The sequence below is a fragment of the Cupressus sempervirens genome, chromosome 1 (assembly GCF_028749045.1).
Source record: "Cupressus sempervirens isolate cs-2001-9-10 chromosome 1, ASM2874904v1, whole genome shotgun sequence".
Lineage (NCBI taxonomy): Eukaryota > Viridiplantae > Streptophyta > Pinopsida > Cupressales > Cupressaceae > Cupressus > Cupressus sempervirens.
Window position 1 is genome coordinate 336,492,878 of NC_143118.1, and position 13,744 is coordinate 336,506,621.

The window sequence follows — 13,744 nt, forward strand, 5'->3', positions numbered from 1 at the left end:
TCCATTTAGGCTATCCCATCACAAGATTAAAGTTATAATGTTTTGAATAAGGGTACGGATCAATCAGGATACCTTAGCCGTAACAAAATAATGTAAACTAGGTTTTTAATCATGTTAGCAAACTGATTAAATGGATTTTTCATGATCTCAAAATTGGAACATATGAAGTGTCTAACACCTAGAACATAATTCAAAAAGAATTTCTTTATTTGGGTCAACTTGGTCAAAGATACCACTAGTCGAACAGGGCTTTCCAGAATTGTGAACAACTATACAAATGCACAAAATAGTAAATGACCAACTTTGAGGGGTTCGAAACCTAGTCAAACAGACTCAAAATGACTTGAAACTTGGAGCGTAGGTTCTCTAGTATGGACACTAAGCACGCCCAAAGTGGTGGGTCATGACACATTCCTGAGTAAAAGATATTCAAATGCAAATTGGGCCTCTAGTCGCTATTTGACACCTGGGCAGAATTGCAACTTTTGACACTAGCTCAAAATGGGACTTCACAGAATGGTTCAAAACGTCAGTTCAACTTCATGGAATACATGGATAGGCTGGATGAAGGGTGTTAGAAACATAAAACACCACTTGGGGCTCAAAGGTATAGCCAGGTACAATCTCATTTAAAAGTGCTCATAGGGCTCAATTTTTTTCAATAATGCAAAAAAATTGGGCTACAATTTTGAGCGCCAATAAGGTCCATTGCACCAAAAGATTGACCTATCAATGCCCAATACAACCACTATACCTATAGAATCCACATGAGGTTTGTCACAAATTATGAGGAGAGAACTGACCATAATTCCAATGAATATAGCATTCATGTTTAGCTATTATAAAAAGATATTTAACTTAAATAACATAAATATGTTCATTGCGATGAAAACAAAGGGAAGACCCTTGTTGCTTCATTAAGCATATTGGTTAAGGATGTTGAAACAATGAGAAATTTTTTTGAGGGAACAAATATTTCTCTTGAGAGAAACTTGAAGGTACCAATGATAATCTCTTCAGTCTAGTCACTTTCAAACTTAAGGCTATATTAAGGAAACCTTTAAAATCATTTGTGTTATGGGTAACAAATTTGATAAACTTGACATAGAGAAAATGGTGGTGATGATCGTGGCATTAGCGAGAAGAAAGCTCAAGCTAATACAAAAGAGAACAAAGTGCCATGTACTAGGATAAGGGAAAACCTCAAAAGAATTGTAGTTCATATTACATATGATTTTCAATATTTGAATTAAATTAATTTTGTGTTAGAGTTGTCTTTTTTCTACATGTTGCCTCTTGGTTTACTAATGCTTTGGTTAGGGTAACAAATTGTATAATAGGGTTTTAGACCTTTTCAAAATATATTTGATGCTTAATTAATAGTTCAAAAAAACATAGATAGTTCAACTTTGTTAAGTAATTCTATTTTAGAATTTTCTAATCATTTCTTCATTGTTAAGCGTAACTTCGGTTTGAATACATATTTTGAAAACTAATTTGTTAATTTTTACAAAATTTAGTTCAAATACATTAAACATAATCATTAATTATAGATCTTCATTAACATGTGATTTCATGAAAATTTACCATTATTTCATAGTTTCCATAATTTAAAATTTTACAATAATAAATAACATCCTAAATTTCACTTTTTAGATAAATAATATAGGGATAAATCAAAAATAATATTTTCCATTTCAATTTTTTTTTTTTAATAGTTTTATCCCATTTGTTTTTTTAAAGCGTTATCCTATATGTATTGACATTCTAACTTATTGATTTGACTAAAATAGGTAATTTAATTTTTTAAATTTTCCTCTTCTTTTACATAATTTAAAATTTTACAAGTAAAGACTTGAAAATTTTATTTTTTTTCTTTATAAATTTACTAATTTTAATGTTTTACTTTAATCTACATTATAATTATGATAATTAATTATATTGGTAGAATTAATCTATATTATAATTAATTATATCAATTGGTAACTTGAATTTTATTATAATTATTTCATTTTTCAATAATAGTAATATAATTCATACTAGTTGGACTAAGGAACTTGTATACACAAAAATGAAATAAATTTTCCTGTGTGTGACGATGGTTCTGAGAATTAATCTCTATTCTCCATGAACTTTATAATGATGAAAATTTATCTGATTACTTTCTGTGCGATAAACTTTTGATTATTTCCAAATGTTAGACGTATAGCGTTTGCTTTGTCTTCGATTGCTTGGTTCAGCGAAAGTGATTGGCAATTAACATGGCTTTCTACAGCGAGATTAATTAGCGAAGTGAGCCCGGTTTCTTTATTGATTTGTCATTTTTAAAGCTTTAATCTTCCAGATGTGATGATATCAGGGACCCAGAAAATCAATTTAATATGGAATTACTGTAGCGTAGAAGCTATCAGGCATGCTTTGTTATTTTCCATGCAGATGCCGTGTAACATAGTAATTGGCTTCTATGGGGAAAAAATATAACAGACTAAAATAATTAAAGAGTTGATAGCTCTGATTTCACCATCATACCTATCATCGACACGCCTATCTAAGAAAAAATATTCTGTACGAGGTACTATATGCCAAATATGTTTTGCCTACTAGCCACAAGATATTGTTCTCTTTGAAGAGAAGAAAATAAATTTGCACAATGGTGGTATGTGTAATAAGATGTCTAATATATCATTTTCGAATATATTACATCATACAGTAATCTTTAGTGAGATTCTTAATTACAATGGTTGTGCTTTCAAAATTCATGCAACTCTCCTAAATACAGTGATTTGTGATTTGTACCTCAACTCTCTCCAAACAAATAACACTAGCGTCAATTTCTTAAAGCTAAAGAGGCAATTATTGTTACATGTCTAATATATTCTATTCAAATTGGTAATATTGTTTAACATTTTTCCATGCGATTTCTAATTAGGATGGTAGTGTTTCCCATTTTGTGATTTTAAACTACTAGACCACCTCTCTTCAGAATGAAAACCGTCCAACATATTTTATTTAAATTTAAAAGTCTTTTATGAAATTGTTATAAGCTTATATCACAAAAACCATCAAACATATTTTATTGAAATTTCAAAGTCTTTTATAAAATTATTATAGACTTATATCACAACAGTTTCCTCTACAAATTTATCTTTTGGACCAATTTCAGCTCTCTCGAAATCACTGACATCGGTTGGGAAGAATAGAATACGTAGAGGCAAGAAATTTTATTTGTAAGAATTGTCACGCCTGCTCTATCTCTAGTTTTATTTGAAATCATACATAATATATTAAGTATTACCAATTGAATTTCAATATGGTATATATGAGTATGCTTTGTACTCTATAACCATTCCCCAAATAAATCCTTACAATATAATTTTTTCCCAAAGTTCCCATCCCTCTACATAAATAATGACTTCGGCAGAAGAAAGACAGTTCAATTACCTTCTAAGACACATGAACCCATTTGCCCACGCTTGGAACCCCGTTGTTCACCACGAACAGCATATAGTACCCTGCTGGCGCAATAACAGAATTCGGCGGCGCCGTCACAACTGCGTAGTACGTTCCTCTCACTGACTTTTGAGAGCTTGATGCCAAAATCAGCATCCTCTGGTTCATAGAAAAAGAATGAGTTGTGAAGGAAGGCGCGTACAAATGGAACCCAATGTTCTGCGGGGTGTAATTGGAAACAGTGAACTGAACAGTGATGGTTTTGCCATAGTTTACTGAGGAAGAAGACAAGGCCGCAATGGTGGGCCTGTAGATCTGATACGCTCTGTCCAGGTAATACGGACTGTAAGCTTCCAGTCTCAACTCCGTGGGATAAGCTGTTCCTGACAGAACGTAACCCACGTGGGGATTCGAACCCCCGACGAGGATCCTTCCATCGGGTAAGACATTTGCAGTGGAATGATACATTCTTGGAATGGTAGAGGCCGTCAGGGTCGAGAATCGAACCCCGGGCGATGAATTGGGTCTGTACAGAAACGGAGCAAAAGCAGGGTTTTTACCCAGCTCCCAACCGGCAGTCCCGCTCTGGGCACCGTTAATTATCAGAATTTCTCCGGTGGGAAGAATTAACATGTCATCCATGACTCTCGGAGTAGGCATATTCTCCATCGCCCAGCCAGGGTTCGAATCCGTGATCACAATTCTCCCGCAGCTCTGAAGCGCCGTCAAAAAATCCCCGGCATTTGCGGACGTGAAGGCGTTATCGGGAGCGCCGCCACAGACGAGGATTTCGACTCGTTTAAATCCATCGGACGCCGTCAATGGCAGCATTGCAGATGAACCAGACGAGGGGTAATTCCTCGCACCGCCGGGCAAGGTAGGAAACGTCTTCAGAACACGGTTGCTTTTATAATCGAGCAAGATCGAATCTTTGTTAGCAAAGACGAAGAGATTTCCATCGGAGGAGAGGTGAAGAAAAGGGTAGAGATTGTTCTCCACGTCCTTCACATTCGTCTGCCTCAAAAGCGGCAGCGAATAGTACCCTTCTCCAGACTTCTTGGGAACGAATTCATATGAAAAAGCCCGTCTGCCGCCCACAACGATGACTCTGTTATCCGGCAGAATCTGATTCGTTGCATACCATCGCTCCTCTGCAAGATAATTCGACCTCGAGTCGTCCCAGTCGCATGCAGAATTACTGCAGGGAACGAAATAACGCACAGCCTTGCCGCCGTCGTTGTAGCCGCCGGTGCTCACCAGGTCACCGTTGGCAGAGAACGAGCCAGAAGAGCACCACGTGTCGGTCATCACCATCAGAGGGCGGAGGCCACCGGAAGCGATGTTGTATTCGATGGAGTGCGCCCAGCAATCGTGCTTCAGCGCGAGGTCGTTGTTATCGTCCCTGCATCTCCCGCCGTCGAGACGGAGCTGAGAAGCACCGTAGTCCGTCCGATCGAACATAACAACGGTGTCTTTATGCGTCGTGGTCATATGCATCGCCGACACTCCACCGTTGCTCACCAGCAGCTGCCATGACCCGCCCTTCACGTCCACTGCGCCGCCACCCCACACATGCAACAACACCACAACCGCACACAAAAACACTAATCCAATCATTCTCATTCTGCCCATCACGTAGTATATGGTAATGGCAGACAGATTTATTTTGCTCTCCTCCCAATGCGATTATGAGTATTTATACAGCAGGCTCGACAAGCACTATTCAACTTGCTGACGAAGGCGCTCTGAGAAAATCTGAAACTCCACGTTGAAGAGGGGGGAGTTGTTACAGCCGCCAGCGCCCCAATAGCTTTGAACCGTTGCGGATTTCTTTCATGGGGCCGGAATTCTTGCATGGAGACACGACCTTTTCGCGTGCAGATATGGAGAGCTTCTCTACCAATCGAACACGTAAAAGGCGGCCCCTTCCACGCGCTTTCTTTCGCTCTCTGCAACCGGCTGAATGTCTACATTAATGCTAATAATTGTCGTAATTAGAATCGTGTAAACATAAGCTTTGAAAAAGCTTCCTCTCGTGCGCTGTAGAGATGGCTACCTCTCTCAAATGTATATCTATGTTTGAATATGAAAATGCCACCGACCATATTACTTTAATATTCTGACCATGCCACTTGTCCATTCTTTAATACTTCGTTCCCTGTTAATTGTTTCTTTATTCTTCTTTTCTTTGCTTTAATTATTCTCATGTCCCAACACTATAAATCTCTACTGTAAAACTCCATCTTAATCGTTTTCAGCATACAGAACGAGCTTTAAAACTTTTGGACTTAGAGTAAGGCCTAACAACCTTTAACATCAGGCTCGTCAATTTAGACTATTTTTGGATCACTGTTTCCGTCATAAACTGAGTTTCTGAATTCCGTGGGTAGAAAAATAACTGATCTGGAACGTGAAAATACCAGCAATAAGAAATTGATTAAAAATGGTCAAGTTAAACCCGCCACTGTACGAAACGGTGTAGATAGGATAAGTGTATTTATGCGACTCTTACATCAATTGTTGCCTAATTTCAAATCGCATTCTATTTCCATTTGTAAACATACTCACAAAGCACAATAATATACGAATAGGTCCTCTGATCATCACATTTTTTCCTTATATTCATGAAAGGTTTGCAAGCCGTACGCGTATTTAAATTTTGTTCTAGTGTTTGTGCTTTTTCAACCATGTCAAGTGCTTGCCAGCACCTCAACAAGACCCAAAAGAATGTAGACAATATTTAGTTGGAACACGTTTTAAATTTTTACGGTAATAATGACTAGTAGCTATAAATATCAGGCTGCTATTGAACGGTAGACAGATAAAAATATTAATAATTTAGTTATTAAATATGAGATATATATTTATGTTTTCTGAGTAATTATATACGTAATATCTGACTGAACTAAAGTATAAATATTTTTTGTTTTTAGCAATCATGGATGTTGTATTTTGTAGATAGAATTATAAGCGTGTGTAAACAATAATATTATTTAATATTATATTTGAATATTTTGTTAAATTAGAAAAAAATATTAGGCTTTAATTTTTTATTGGTAGAATATTAGATATGTATATGAATATTGAAACAAACATGTATATTTCTTTAGTTTATTTGAATTATTAATATTTATTTATAACTAAAATTAACTTTTATAAAAGGTTACAATATGTTGCAATTAATATAAATATTTCATATGAAAATGTTGATCAAGTGATTCTAGTCCTTATACTATGTTCGACATACATTATTTGGCTCCCTCAATCTTAACTTCAAACATGATTATTCTATTATTATTAACAGTAACTTCATGAATATTGGCATCAAATGCTTTGCAATTCCCATTCAACATTGTGCTTGGATGGTTTTTCAAAAATCTCCTCCCCCTTTAGCCTCCCCCTGGTCCTCAGCCTTTGTTACGGTCTTGGCTTTGGCTTTCCTTTACCTGATTTTCCTTTTAGTGCTCCTCTTATGCCACTCTTGATTGGGCATGGGGGGTTTCCCAATTCCCTACCTCTCTCTATTGTGAGTTCTTGTCCATTGACGATTCTTGTTACTCCCTCAACATTAGCTATGGTGAATAAGACAAGCTCATCTTTAGTTACTCGACCAAGCAATTACTCCTTTGTTGATAAGATTGTGGATGCTTCTACAAGGGGTTCTTCTCCTCCCAAATCCTTTAGCTGCTACATAGTTAAAGGCTGCACTATCCTAGTTTTGGATGATATTATTGGTGACTTGATGTCTACTCTAAAACTATCCCTAGTGGGTCATTTCATGATCTTTCGGCCATTTATTGATCACCTAAGGAAATAGACAGCCTTGGCTTGTTCTCTTAAGGGAAGTTTTAAGATTAATCCTCTCCTTCATAGATTGTTTTTCTTTTCCTCTAAAGATCAAGAGGATTTGATTTATTTTCTTACTAATGGGCCTATGGTATATAAGGTCAAACAAGAAGAACAATCCTAATGTTTTCTAATGGAAACCTAAACTTTACCTAGTCGTTGACTTGGGAGCCTTTGCACCAATGTGGGTGAGACTACCAAGGCTATCTCTAGAGTTCTAGAATAGTGAGGTTTTTAGAGGTATAGTTGAAGCCTTTGGATCCATTTTGTCGATCGACAAAGTTACTTAAACAAAATCTCACTTTTTGGTTGCTAGAATTTGTGTCAGCATCTTAGTGAACAAGATTCTTCATATAACATTGGTTACCTTGGACTCTAAGTTGGGGTTCTATGTTCAACCATTGGTTTATGAAAATACAGATCTATTATGTTGGAAATGTAGTCATTTTGGCAATTTTGACCTTTCTTGTCCATCTTCTCCCCCCAGGTTCTGTGGTGGATCCCAAGGAATCAATGGAGCCCCATGTCTGACCTTTGGAAGGGTCTATAGCTACTTTACTCCCTCATCCTAAGCTGTTGCCTCTTCCCACTACTGCTCATCAAAGGATCTTGGATGAATCTGTCAAATCCAACTTAGCTAAACCCTTGACTTCTTTGAAGATAGAAGTTGCCACTTCCCCCCCCCCCGCGCCCTCCTTTTCACTTAGGTTTGGATATTTTGATAGTTCTCTATTGCCCTAAATCTATGACCTTGGGGAAGTTAGTAAACAATTTATAAACAGACCTTCAAGATCTAATGTCCTTTTTGATCTTTGGGATGCTACCATAGTATCAGAAAGTGTCTTTATTGAGGAGAGCTAGTGGACTAAGGTGGATAAGAAGAACAAAAGAAAGTATAAAATTAATGTTGGAAAAAGGTGAAAATTGTGTGCCACTATGCAAGATAAATGACCTACAAAGGAAATTTGATAGATATCCTCGTCAACTCCATTGCTAATGGACATCCCTTTCGAGAGATCAAAGTATAATAGATACTCAAGTTGATATAATGGGTGTTGCACACACTGCATACTATTGTTATATTGTATTATTTTATTTTATTATGTAATGTTTTATCTAGGAGCACCTAGATAGACGTGCAACATTTAAAGATTCACATGAGATATACTTGATGAGTTGTATTATAACATTATGATAATATTTCATGTAGTTATTTAATATTGGGTAAAATAATTAAAATTTCCAATATTAGATGCGAGGTCAATGGGTTAGGTAGCACATGGTTTTAGCACATAGTTTATGTAATATCACTTGGTGGTTTTGTGGGACTTGCTACTATATAAGCAACCACAAGGGTACTATGTTGTGTGTGAGAAGACAAAAGGCAAAAAGGCAAGAGTCGAGCAGGACAAGGCTTGATAGGTTAGCCAAGGGAGCATTTGTGAAGGTTGGAAGCATGGCATGGGATGTATGGATTCATGCTTGTTCACATGGATTGCTTAGTTGTGGCTATGACATTTAAGACTTCCATGGTTTTATTGCAATGGTGCTTTTGCTTAATAATACATGGTGATGGATGCTTTTGGAGGCTAGGTTTTTCCCTTAATGAGAGTTTTCCAGGGTATATCTTGTGTCATAATTTTTGTGGGTATATTGTCTATTCTCTTACACGTGGATTTCAATGACACATTTATTTCAGAACTATTATGGGTTATGTGGAAATAGTTATATTTTCTTTGTTGCAAGTTTCCTAGCAAGTGATATCAGAGATATGGTTTTATTATTGTAACCCTAGATTGAATCCATGGGAATGCATGAGAGGATATAAGAAAGGGCAAGATATATGAGTTGTTTATTGTAGATCTGAGGGTTTTGGGTTTACTGTTATGATGGGATATTGGTAATTTTGGGCATGTGAAATTCTTGGACAAAAGGATTTTTTGAATGTTTCATTTAAATGAGAGTTTTAGGGGTAGCTTGTAGAAATAACCTCCTAGGTAAAAATAGACCTCACTATTGGATCCAGGTCAACATTTTCATAAATTTTGATATATAATATGCCCTAGTTTGGTCATGTTTGGAGGAAATGAAATTTTTTTTTAGTTTCATCCCATGATGGCATCAAATTTAATCCCGTCAGAATTTTCATCACAAAAAAAAAAAAAAAAAAAAAAAATTGCAGTGAAAATGATAAAAAGATTGTCTTAGTAAAACAACCATGACTTTCTCTCAAGATATCAGATTTCAATCTTCTTATAGCCATTGGAAAGTTAATTTAGAGCACTACAACTTGTTCTAGGTTTGGTTTTTTTATTTTGACATTTTGTAAGGATTTAAGAGCTTGAAAGTTAGATGTTTTTTTATTTTGATCACAAATTATGGCATAACTTGGGCATAGGGAGTCAAATTTTGGACTTTGAGTAGTTAATGGAAAGCTTTTGGAGAGCTCTACACTTTGGTTCAGATTTGATGAAGGTTTGGCATGATTTATTTGGTAATATATTAATCTAAATAGTTTATGGTATATATTGACTGTGGTAACATTGTGAGTTTATGACATTGTATTTTTTTTGAGATTTAGATTTGATGTCATTGTATACTCAATTCTCATGATGATATGGTTATCAGTGTTTGGGTTGGATATGTATGATGACTTTTTGGGTCTACAAGTTGTGCAATGTTGTAAGCGGTCTATACTTGTAGGTTGCATTTATGGCTTGGATATGAATTGCCTTTACCCATTTATCTTTCATTATTGATGCATATTTAGACTAGTGGCTTGTATTTGGGTTGTCTATGCTCTAAGTCACATGATTTGCTGATTATTTTCTTCATGTAGAAGGGATGAGATGTTGTTACAAGGTATAGTCATGGTGGAGGATTGTGGTTGACTATTTTATGCTATTAGGTTGGACACATTAAGAGTTAGATGCTTGGTTCATGGATGTGATCATGGTGCCATAGATTTTAGCATGACATGATTGGATATACAGGTATGTCCTTGATGTTTATTAGTTTGGATTCTTAATTTGGTTATGGTGGTATATCTTCTTGGTTGAGAATCATGGTTATTTGGTTTCTTTTGAGGATCTCATGATGTGCACTTTGAGTTCCTTGATTGTTTGATACCTTAGTTGATTCTCATGGTTAGAGGATGGTTTTTCATCATGATTTCATGGATAGTTTGGATACATAGTTTAGTGGGAGCTTGTGATAGTGATGAGCTGATAGTGCAGGATTAGTTCCTAGTTTGGTTTGTATCTTCTCGGTTTGGAGATATTGGTTTCACTTGGTAATAACACTTTCATTGTGTGAGTGTAGACCTAGAGGATCTTCATGTAGGATATGGATTTTATGATGCCATAGGTGATGTGGTACCATGGTTGAGTGGGAGTTCTTGGAATTGATATATTTATTGAGTGTTTATAGATGTTGGAGGTTTTTCTTAGATCTTGTTGTTGTAGAAGCATCTTTGACATTTGCATGGTGCACTTGTTATCTTCATGGTGTGTTAAGATGGTTAGATCTTGAGGACTCATGGAGTTCTTGGTTATCTTCATGGTGTGTGGAGATGGTTCTTCATAGTGTGTGGAGATGGTTGCATCTTGAGGACTAATGGGGTTCTTGGTAAAGGTGTGGTTTATGCTTTCATTTGACATGTTATCCTTGTATGAGGATGGTTTCTTTATTATGTTATGGTATACTCTTGATATGCGTTTAGAGTTTTCACATGTTATGGTGTTTTCATATGGAGAATGTTATCTCTTTTCTTGAGATAGTTTAGATCATGTTGTCATGTCTATGTTCCTATGGCCATGGTTGCAACATTGACAATGATCTTGGTTTAGTTTCTTGGTATTTAGTACATTGATCATAAGTTGGATACTTCATGATATTGTTATGTTGCATTTGGAGTTGGCATGGATTGATTTGTTGTAGATGCTCATTAATACTTAGAGACAATGGTGATGTTGATTTCTCTTGGATTAGAGAATTAATTTTTGAGATTGTTGTTGGTTTCAATAGTAAATTAGAGGAGCATTCACTTGATGTGGACTTGAGAGGAGATTGTTCTTAGATGAGTTTTGGTTATAGACTTGCATATCTTGATGAGCATTCTCATTCCCCACTCTTGGTCTACTTAGTGGTTTACTACTTGAGAGGTATAGCCCATTTTTTCTCACAAGTGTATTATGTTTATGCTTATCTTTCATGCATATGGATCTTGAGCTATGGTACATGAGTTAGTTCTGGAGGGTTCATTTGAGATGGTTTAACATTGGCTATCTCTATTTGCATATTTTGTTATGTTAGTTGAGTTTGGAAGATGGTTTTATATTGGGCATATTCCTTGGATTTGGAATGGTTATTCCTTTATTTAGGAATGGTTTATGAGTTTGATCTTTTGGTGAGAGGCTTACATCCATGATTAGTTATATAGTATGGTTTGGTTATTATTGTGGCTTCTTGGTTGGGGTTTTATGGAGGAAATAATACTTGCACTATTTATATCCAGAGGTGTGTGTAGAAGGACATGATACAAGTTATGATTTGCATGGTTTCTCTTTGGTCTTGGTTATCTTCCTGAATGCTTGGTTTTTCTTACATTGGATTTGAGATTAGTTAGAGATTGTGATCATTGGTTTGTGCTCTTTTATGTCATGTGAGAGATGACATGGTTATTCCTTTATCTCTTTCCTCTATTGGTTGTGGAGAGCTTGGAAGACTATTAGAGACTTGTTATGAGAGTTGTTCTTGCAAGTTATTTGTTTATGTATTGTGGATGTCCTTGACACTACAAGGATTTACTTCTTTGAGATGTTGTGAGTGGATTGGTTATAGATTTGACATTATCTTTTGCAGTGGGAGCTTCTTGGTATATATGTGGCAGGTTTTTCTCTTGAAGCTTGTGATTATAGGTTACAAATTGGATATATTGATGATGTGAGATTCACTTGGTATACCTTTGGAGTTATAGATACTTGGATGAGTTTGGCACTTGTTGTGGGTGTTATTTGAGCTATGGATATTTTGACAACTATGGATACATGTGATTACCTTTGGATATAGATTGACCCTATGTAATGTATACAATAAGTGGGATATTTTTGAGATAACGAGTGTTGCACACATTGCATAATATTGTTATATTGTATTATTTTATTTTATCATGTAATGTTGTATCTAGGAGCACTTAGATGGGCATGCAACATGTAAAGATTCCCATGAGATATACTTGATGAGTTGTATTATAACATTGTGATAATATTTCATGTAATTATTTAATGTTGGGGAAAAGAATTAAATTTCCAATATTAAATGTGGGATCAATGGGTTAGGTAGCACATGGCTTATGTAGTACCACTTGGTGGTTTTGTGAAACTTGTTACTATATAAGCAGCCACAAGGGTAGTTGTTGGTGTGAGAAGACAAAAGGCAAAAAGGCAAGAGTCGAGCAGGACAAGGCTTGATGGTTTTGCCAAGGGAGCATTTGTGAAGGTTGGAAGTATGGCATGGGATGTATAGATTCATGCTTGTTCACATAGATTGCTTGGTTGTGGCTATGGCATTGAAGGCTTCCATGGTTGTACTGCAATGGTGTTTTTGTTGAATAATGCATGGTGATAGATGCAGGGTATATCTTGTGTCACAATTTTTGTTGGTATATTGTCTATTCTCTTGCACGTGGATTTCAATGGCATATTTATTTCAGATCTATTATGGGTTATGTGGAAACAATTATATTTTCTTTGTTGCAAGTTTTGTTTCAACCCGGTGGGAGTGGGTTTAATAAATCACTTTTTGGTCCTATATCAAATCTTATAATGGTTAGAATACTTTCTTGGAATCTTAGACAATTGAATATTCACTTGAAACAACATATGTTGAAGAGTTCTCTTTAGGATCTTAAGGTAGATATTATCCTTATTCATGAAACTAGAATGAACATAGAGAGCATGGAAAAATTAGTGAGATTTGTGTGGCCTAATGCCTCTTGGGGTTCCCAAGAATCTCAAGGTGCTTCAAGAGGTCTAGTGATCACTTGGAATGTGAATAAGATGTTAGGCACTCTTGTAAACTCTTCTAGTAATCTTATTATTTCTAATTTCCAAGACCTAGCCCTAGTAGCTCTATGAATTTAGCTAATGTTTATGCCTCAAATAACCAAGGAAAAATGAAACTTTTTTGAACTACCTACCTAATCTTATTGATAATAGAAATTCTAACAGGATGGTTATGGGTGATTTCAATATCCCCCTTCACCCTTCTAAGAAAATGGGGGACACTGAAGACTTCTTGAGAAGTATGGAAACTTAGGGGAATTCTTTATAGGCTCTAGCCTAATTGATATAGATCTAAGGGGGCTAATTTTACTTGGACTAACAAAAGACATGGATCTGGTCCTATCTAACTTAAACTTGATAGGGTAGCTCTTTCTTCTAACTAG

General features: G+C 35.9%; 1 pseudogene across 1 annotated transcript; it reads right to left on the bottom strand.

The window, feature by feature from the left end:
• Nucleotides 1-3,219: 3,219 nt before the first annotated feature.
• Nucleotides 3,220-5,162, bottom strand: LOC149577571 (aldehyde oxidase GLOX pseudogene; annotated as a pseudogene). Its single transcript, XR_016363634.1, has one exon. The product of XR_016363634.1 is annotated as an aldehyde oxidase GLOX pseudogene (transcript).
• Nucleotides 5,163-13,744: the final 8,582 nt, after the last annotated feature.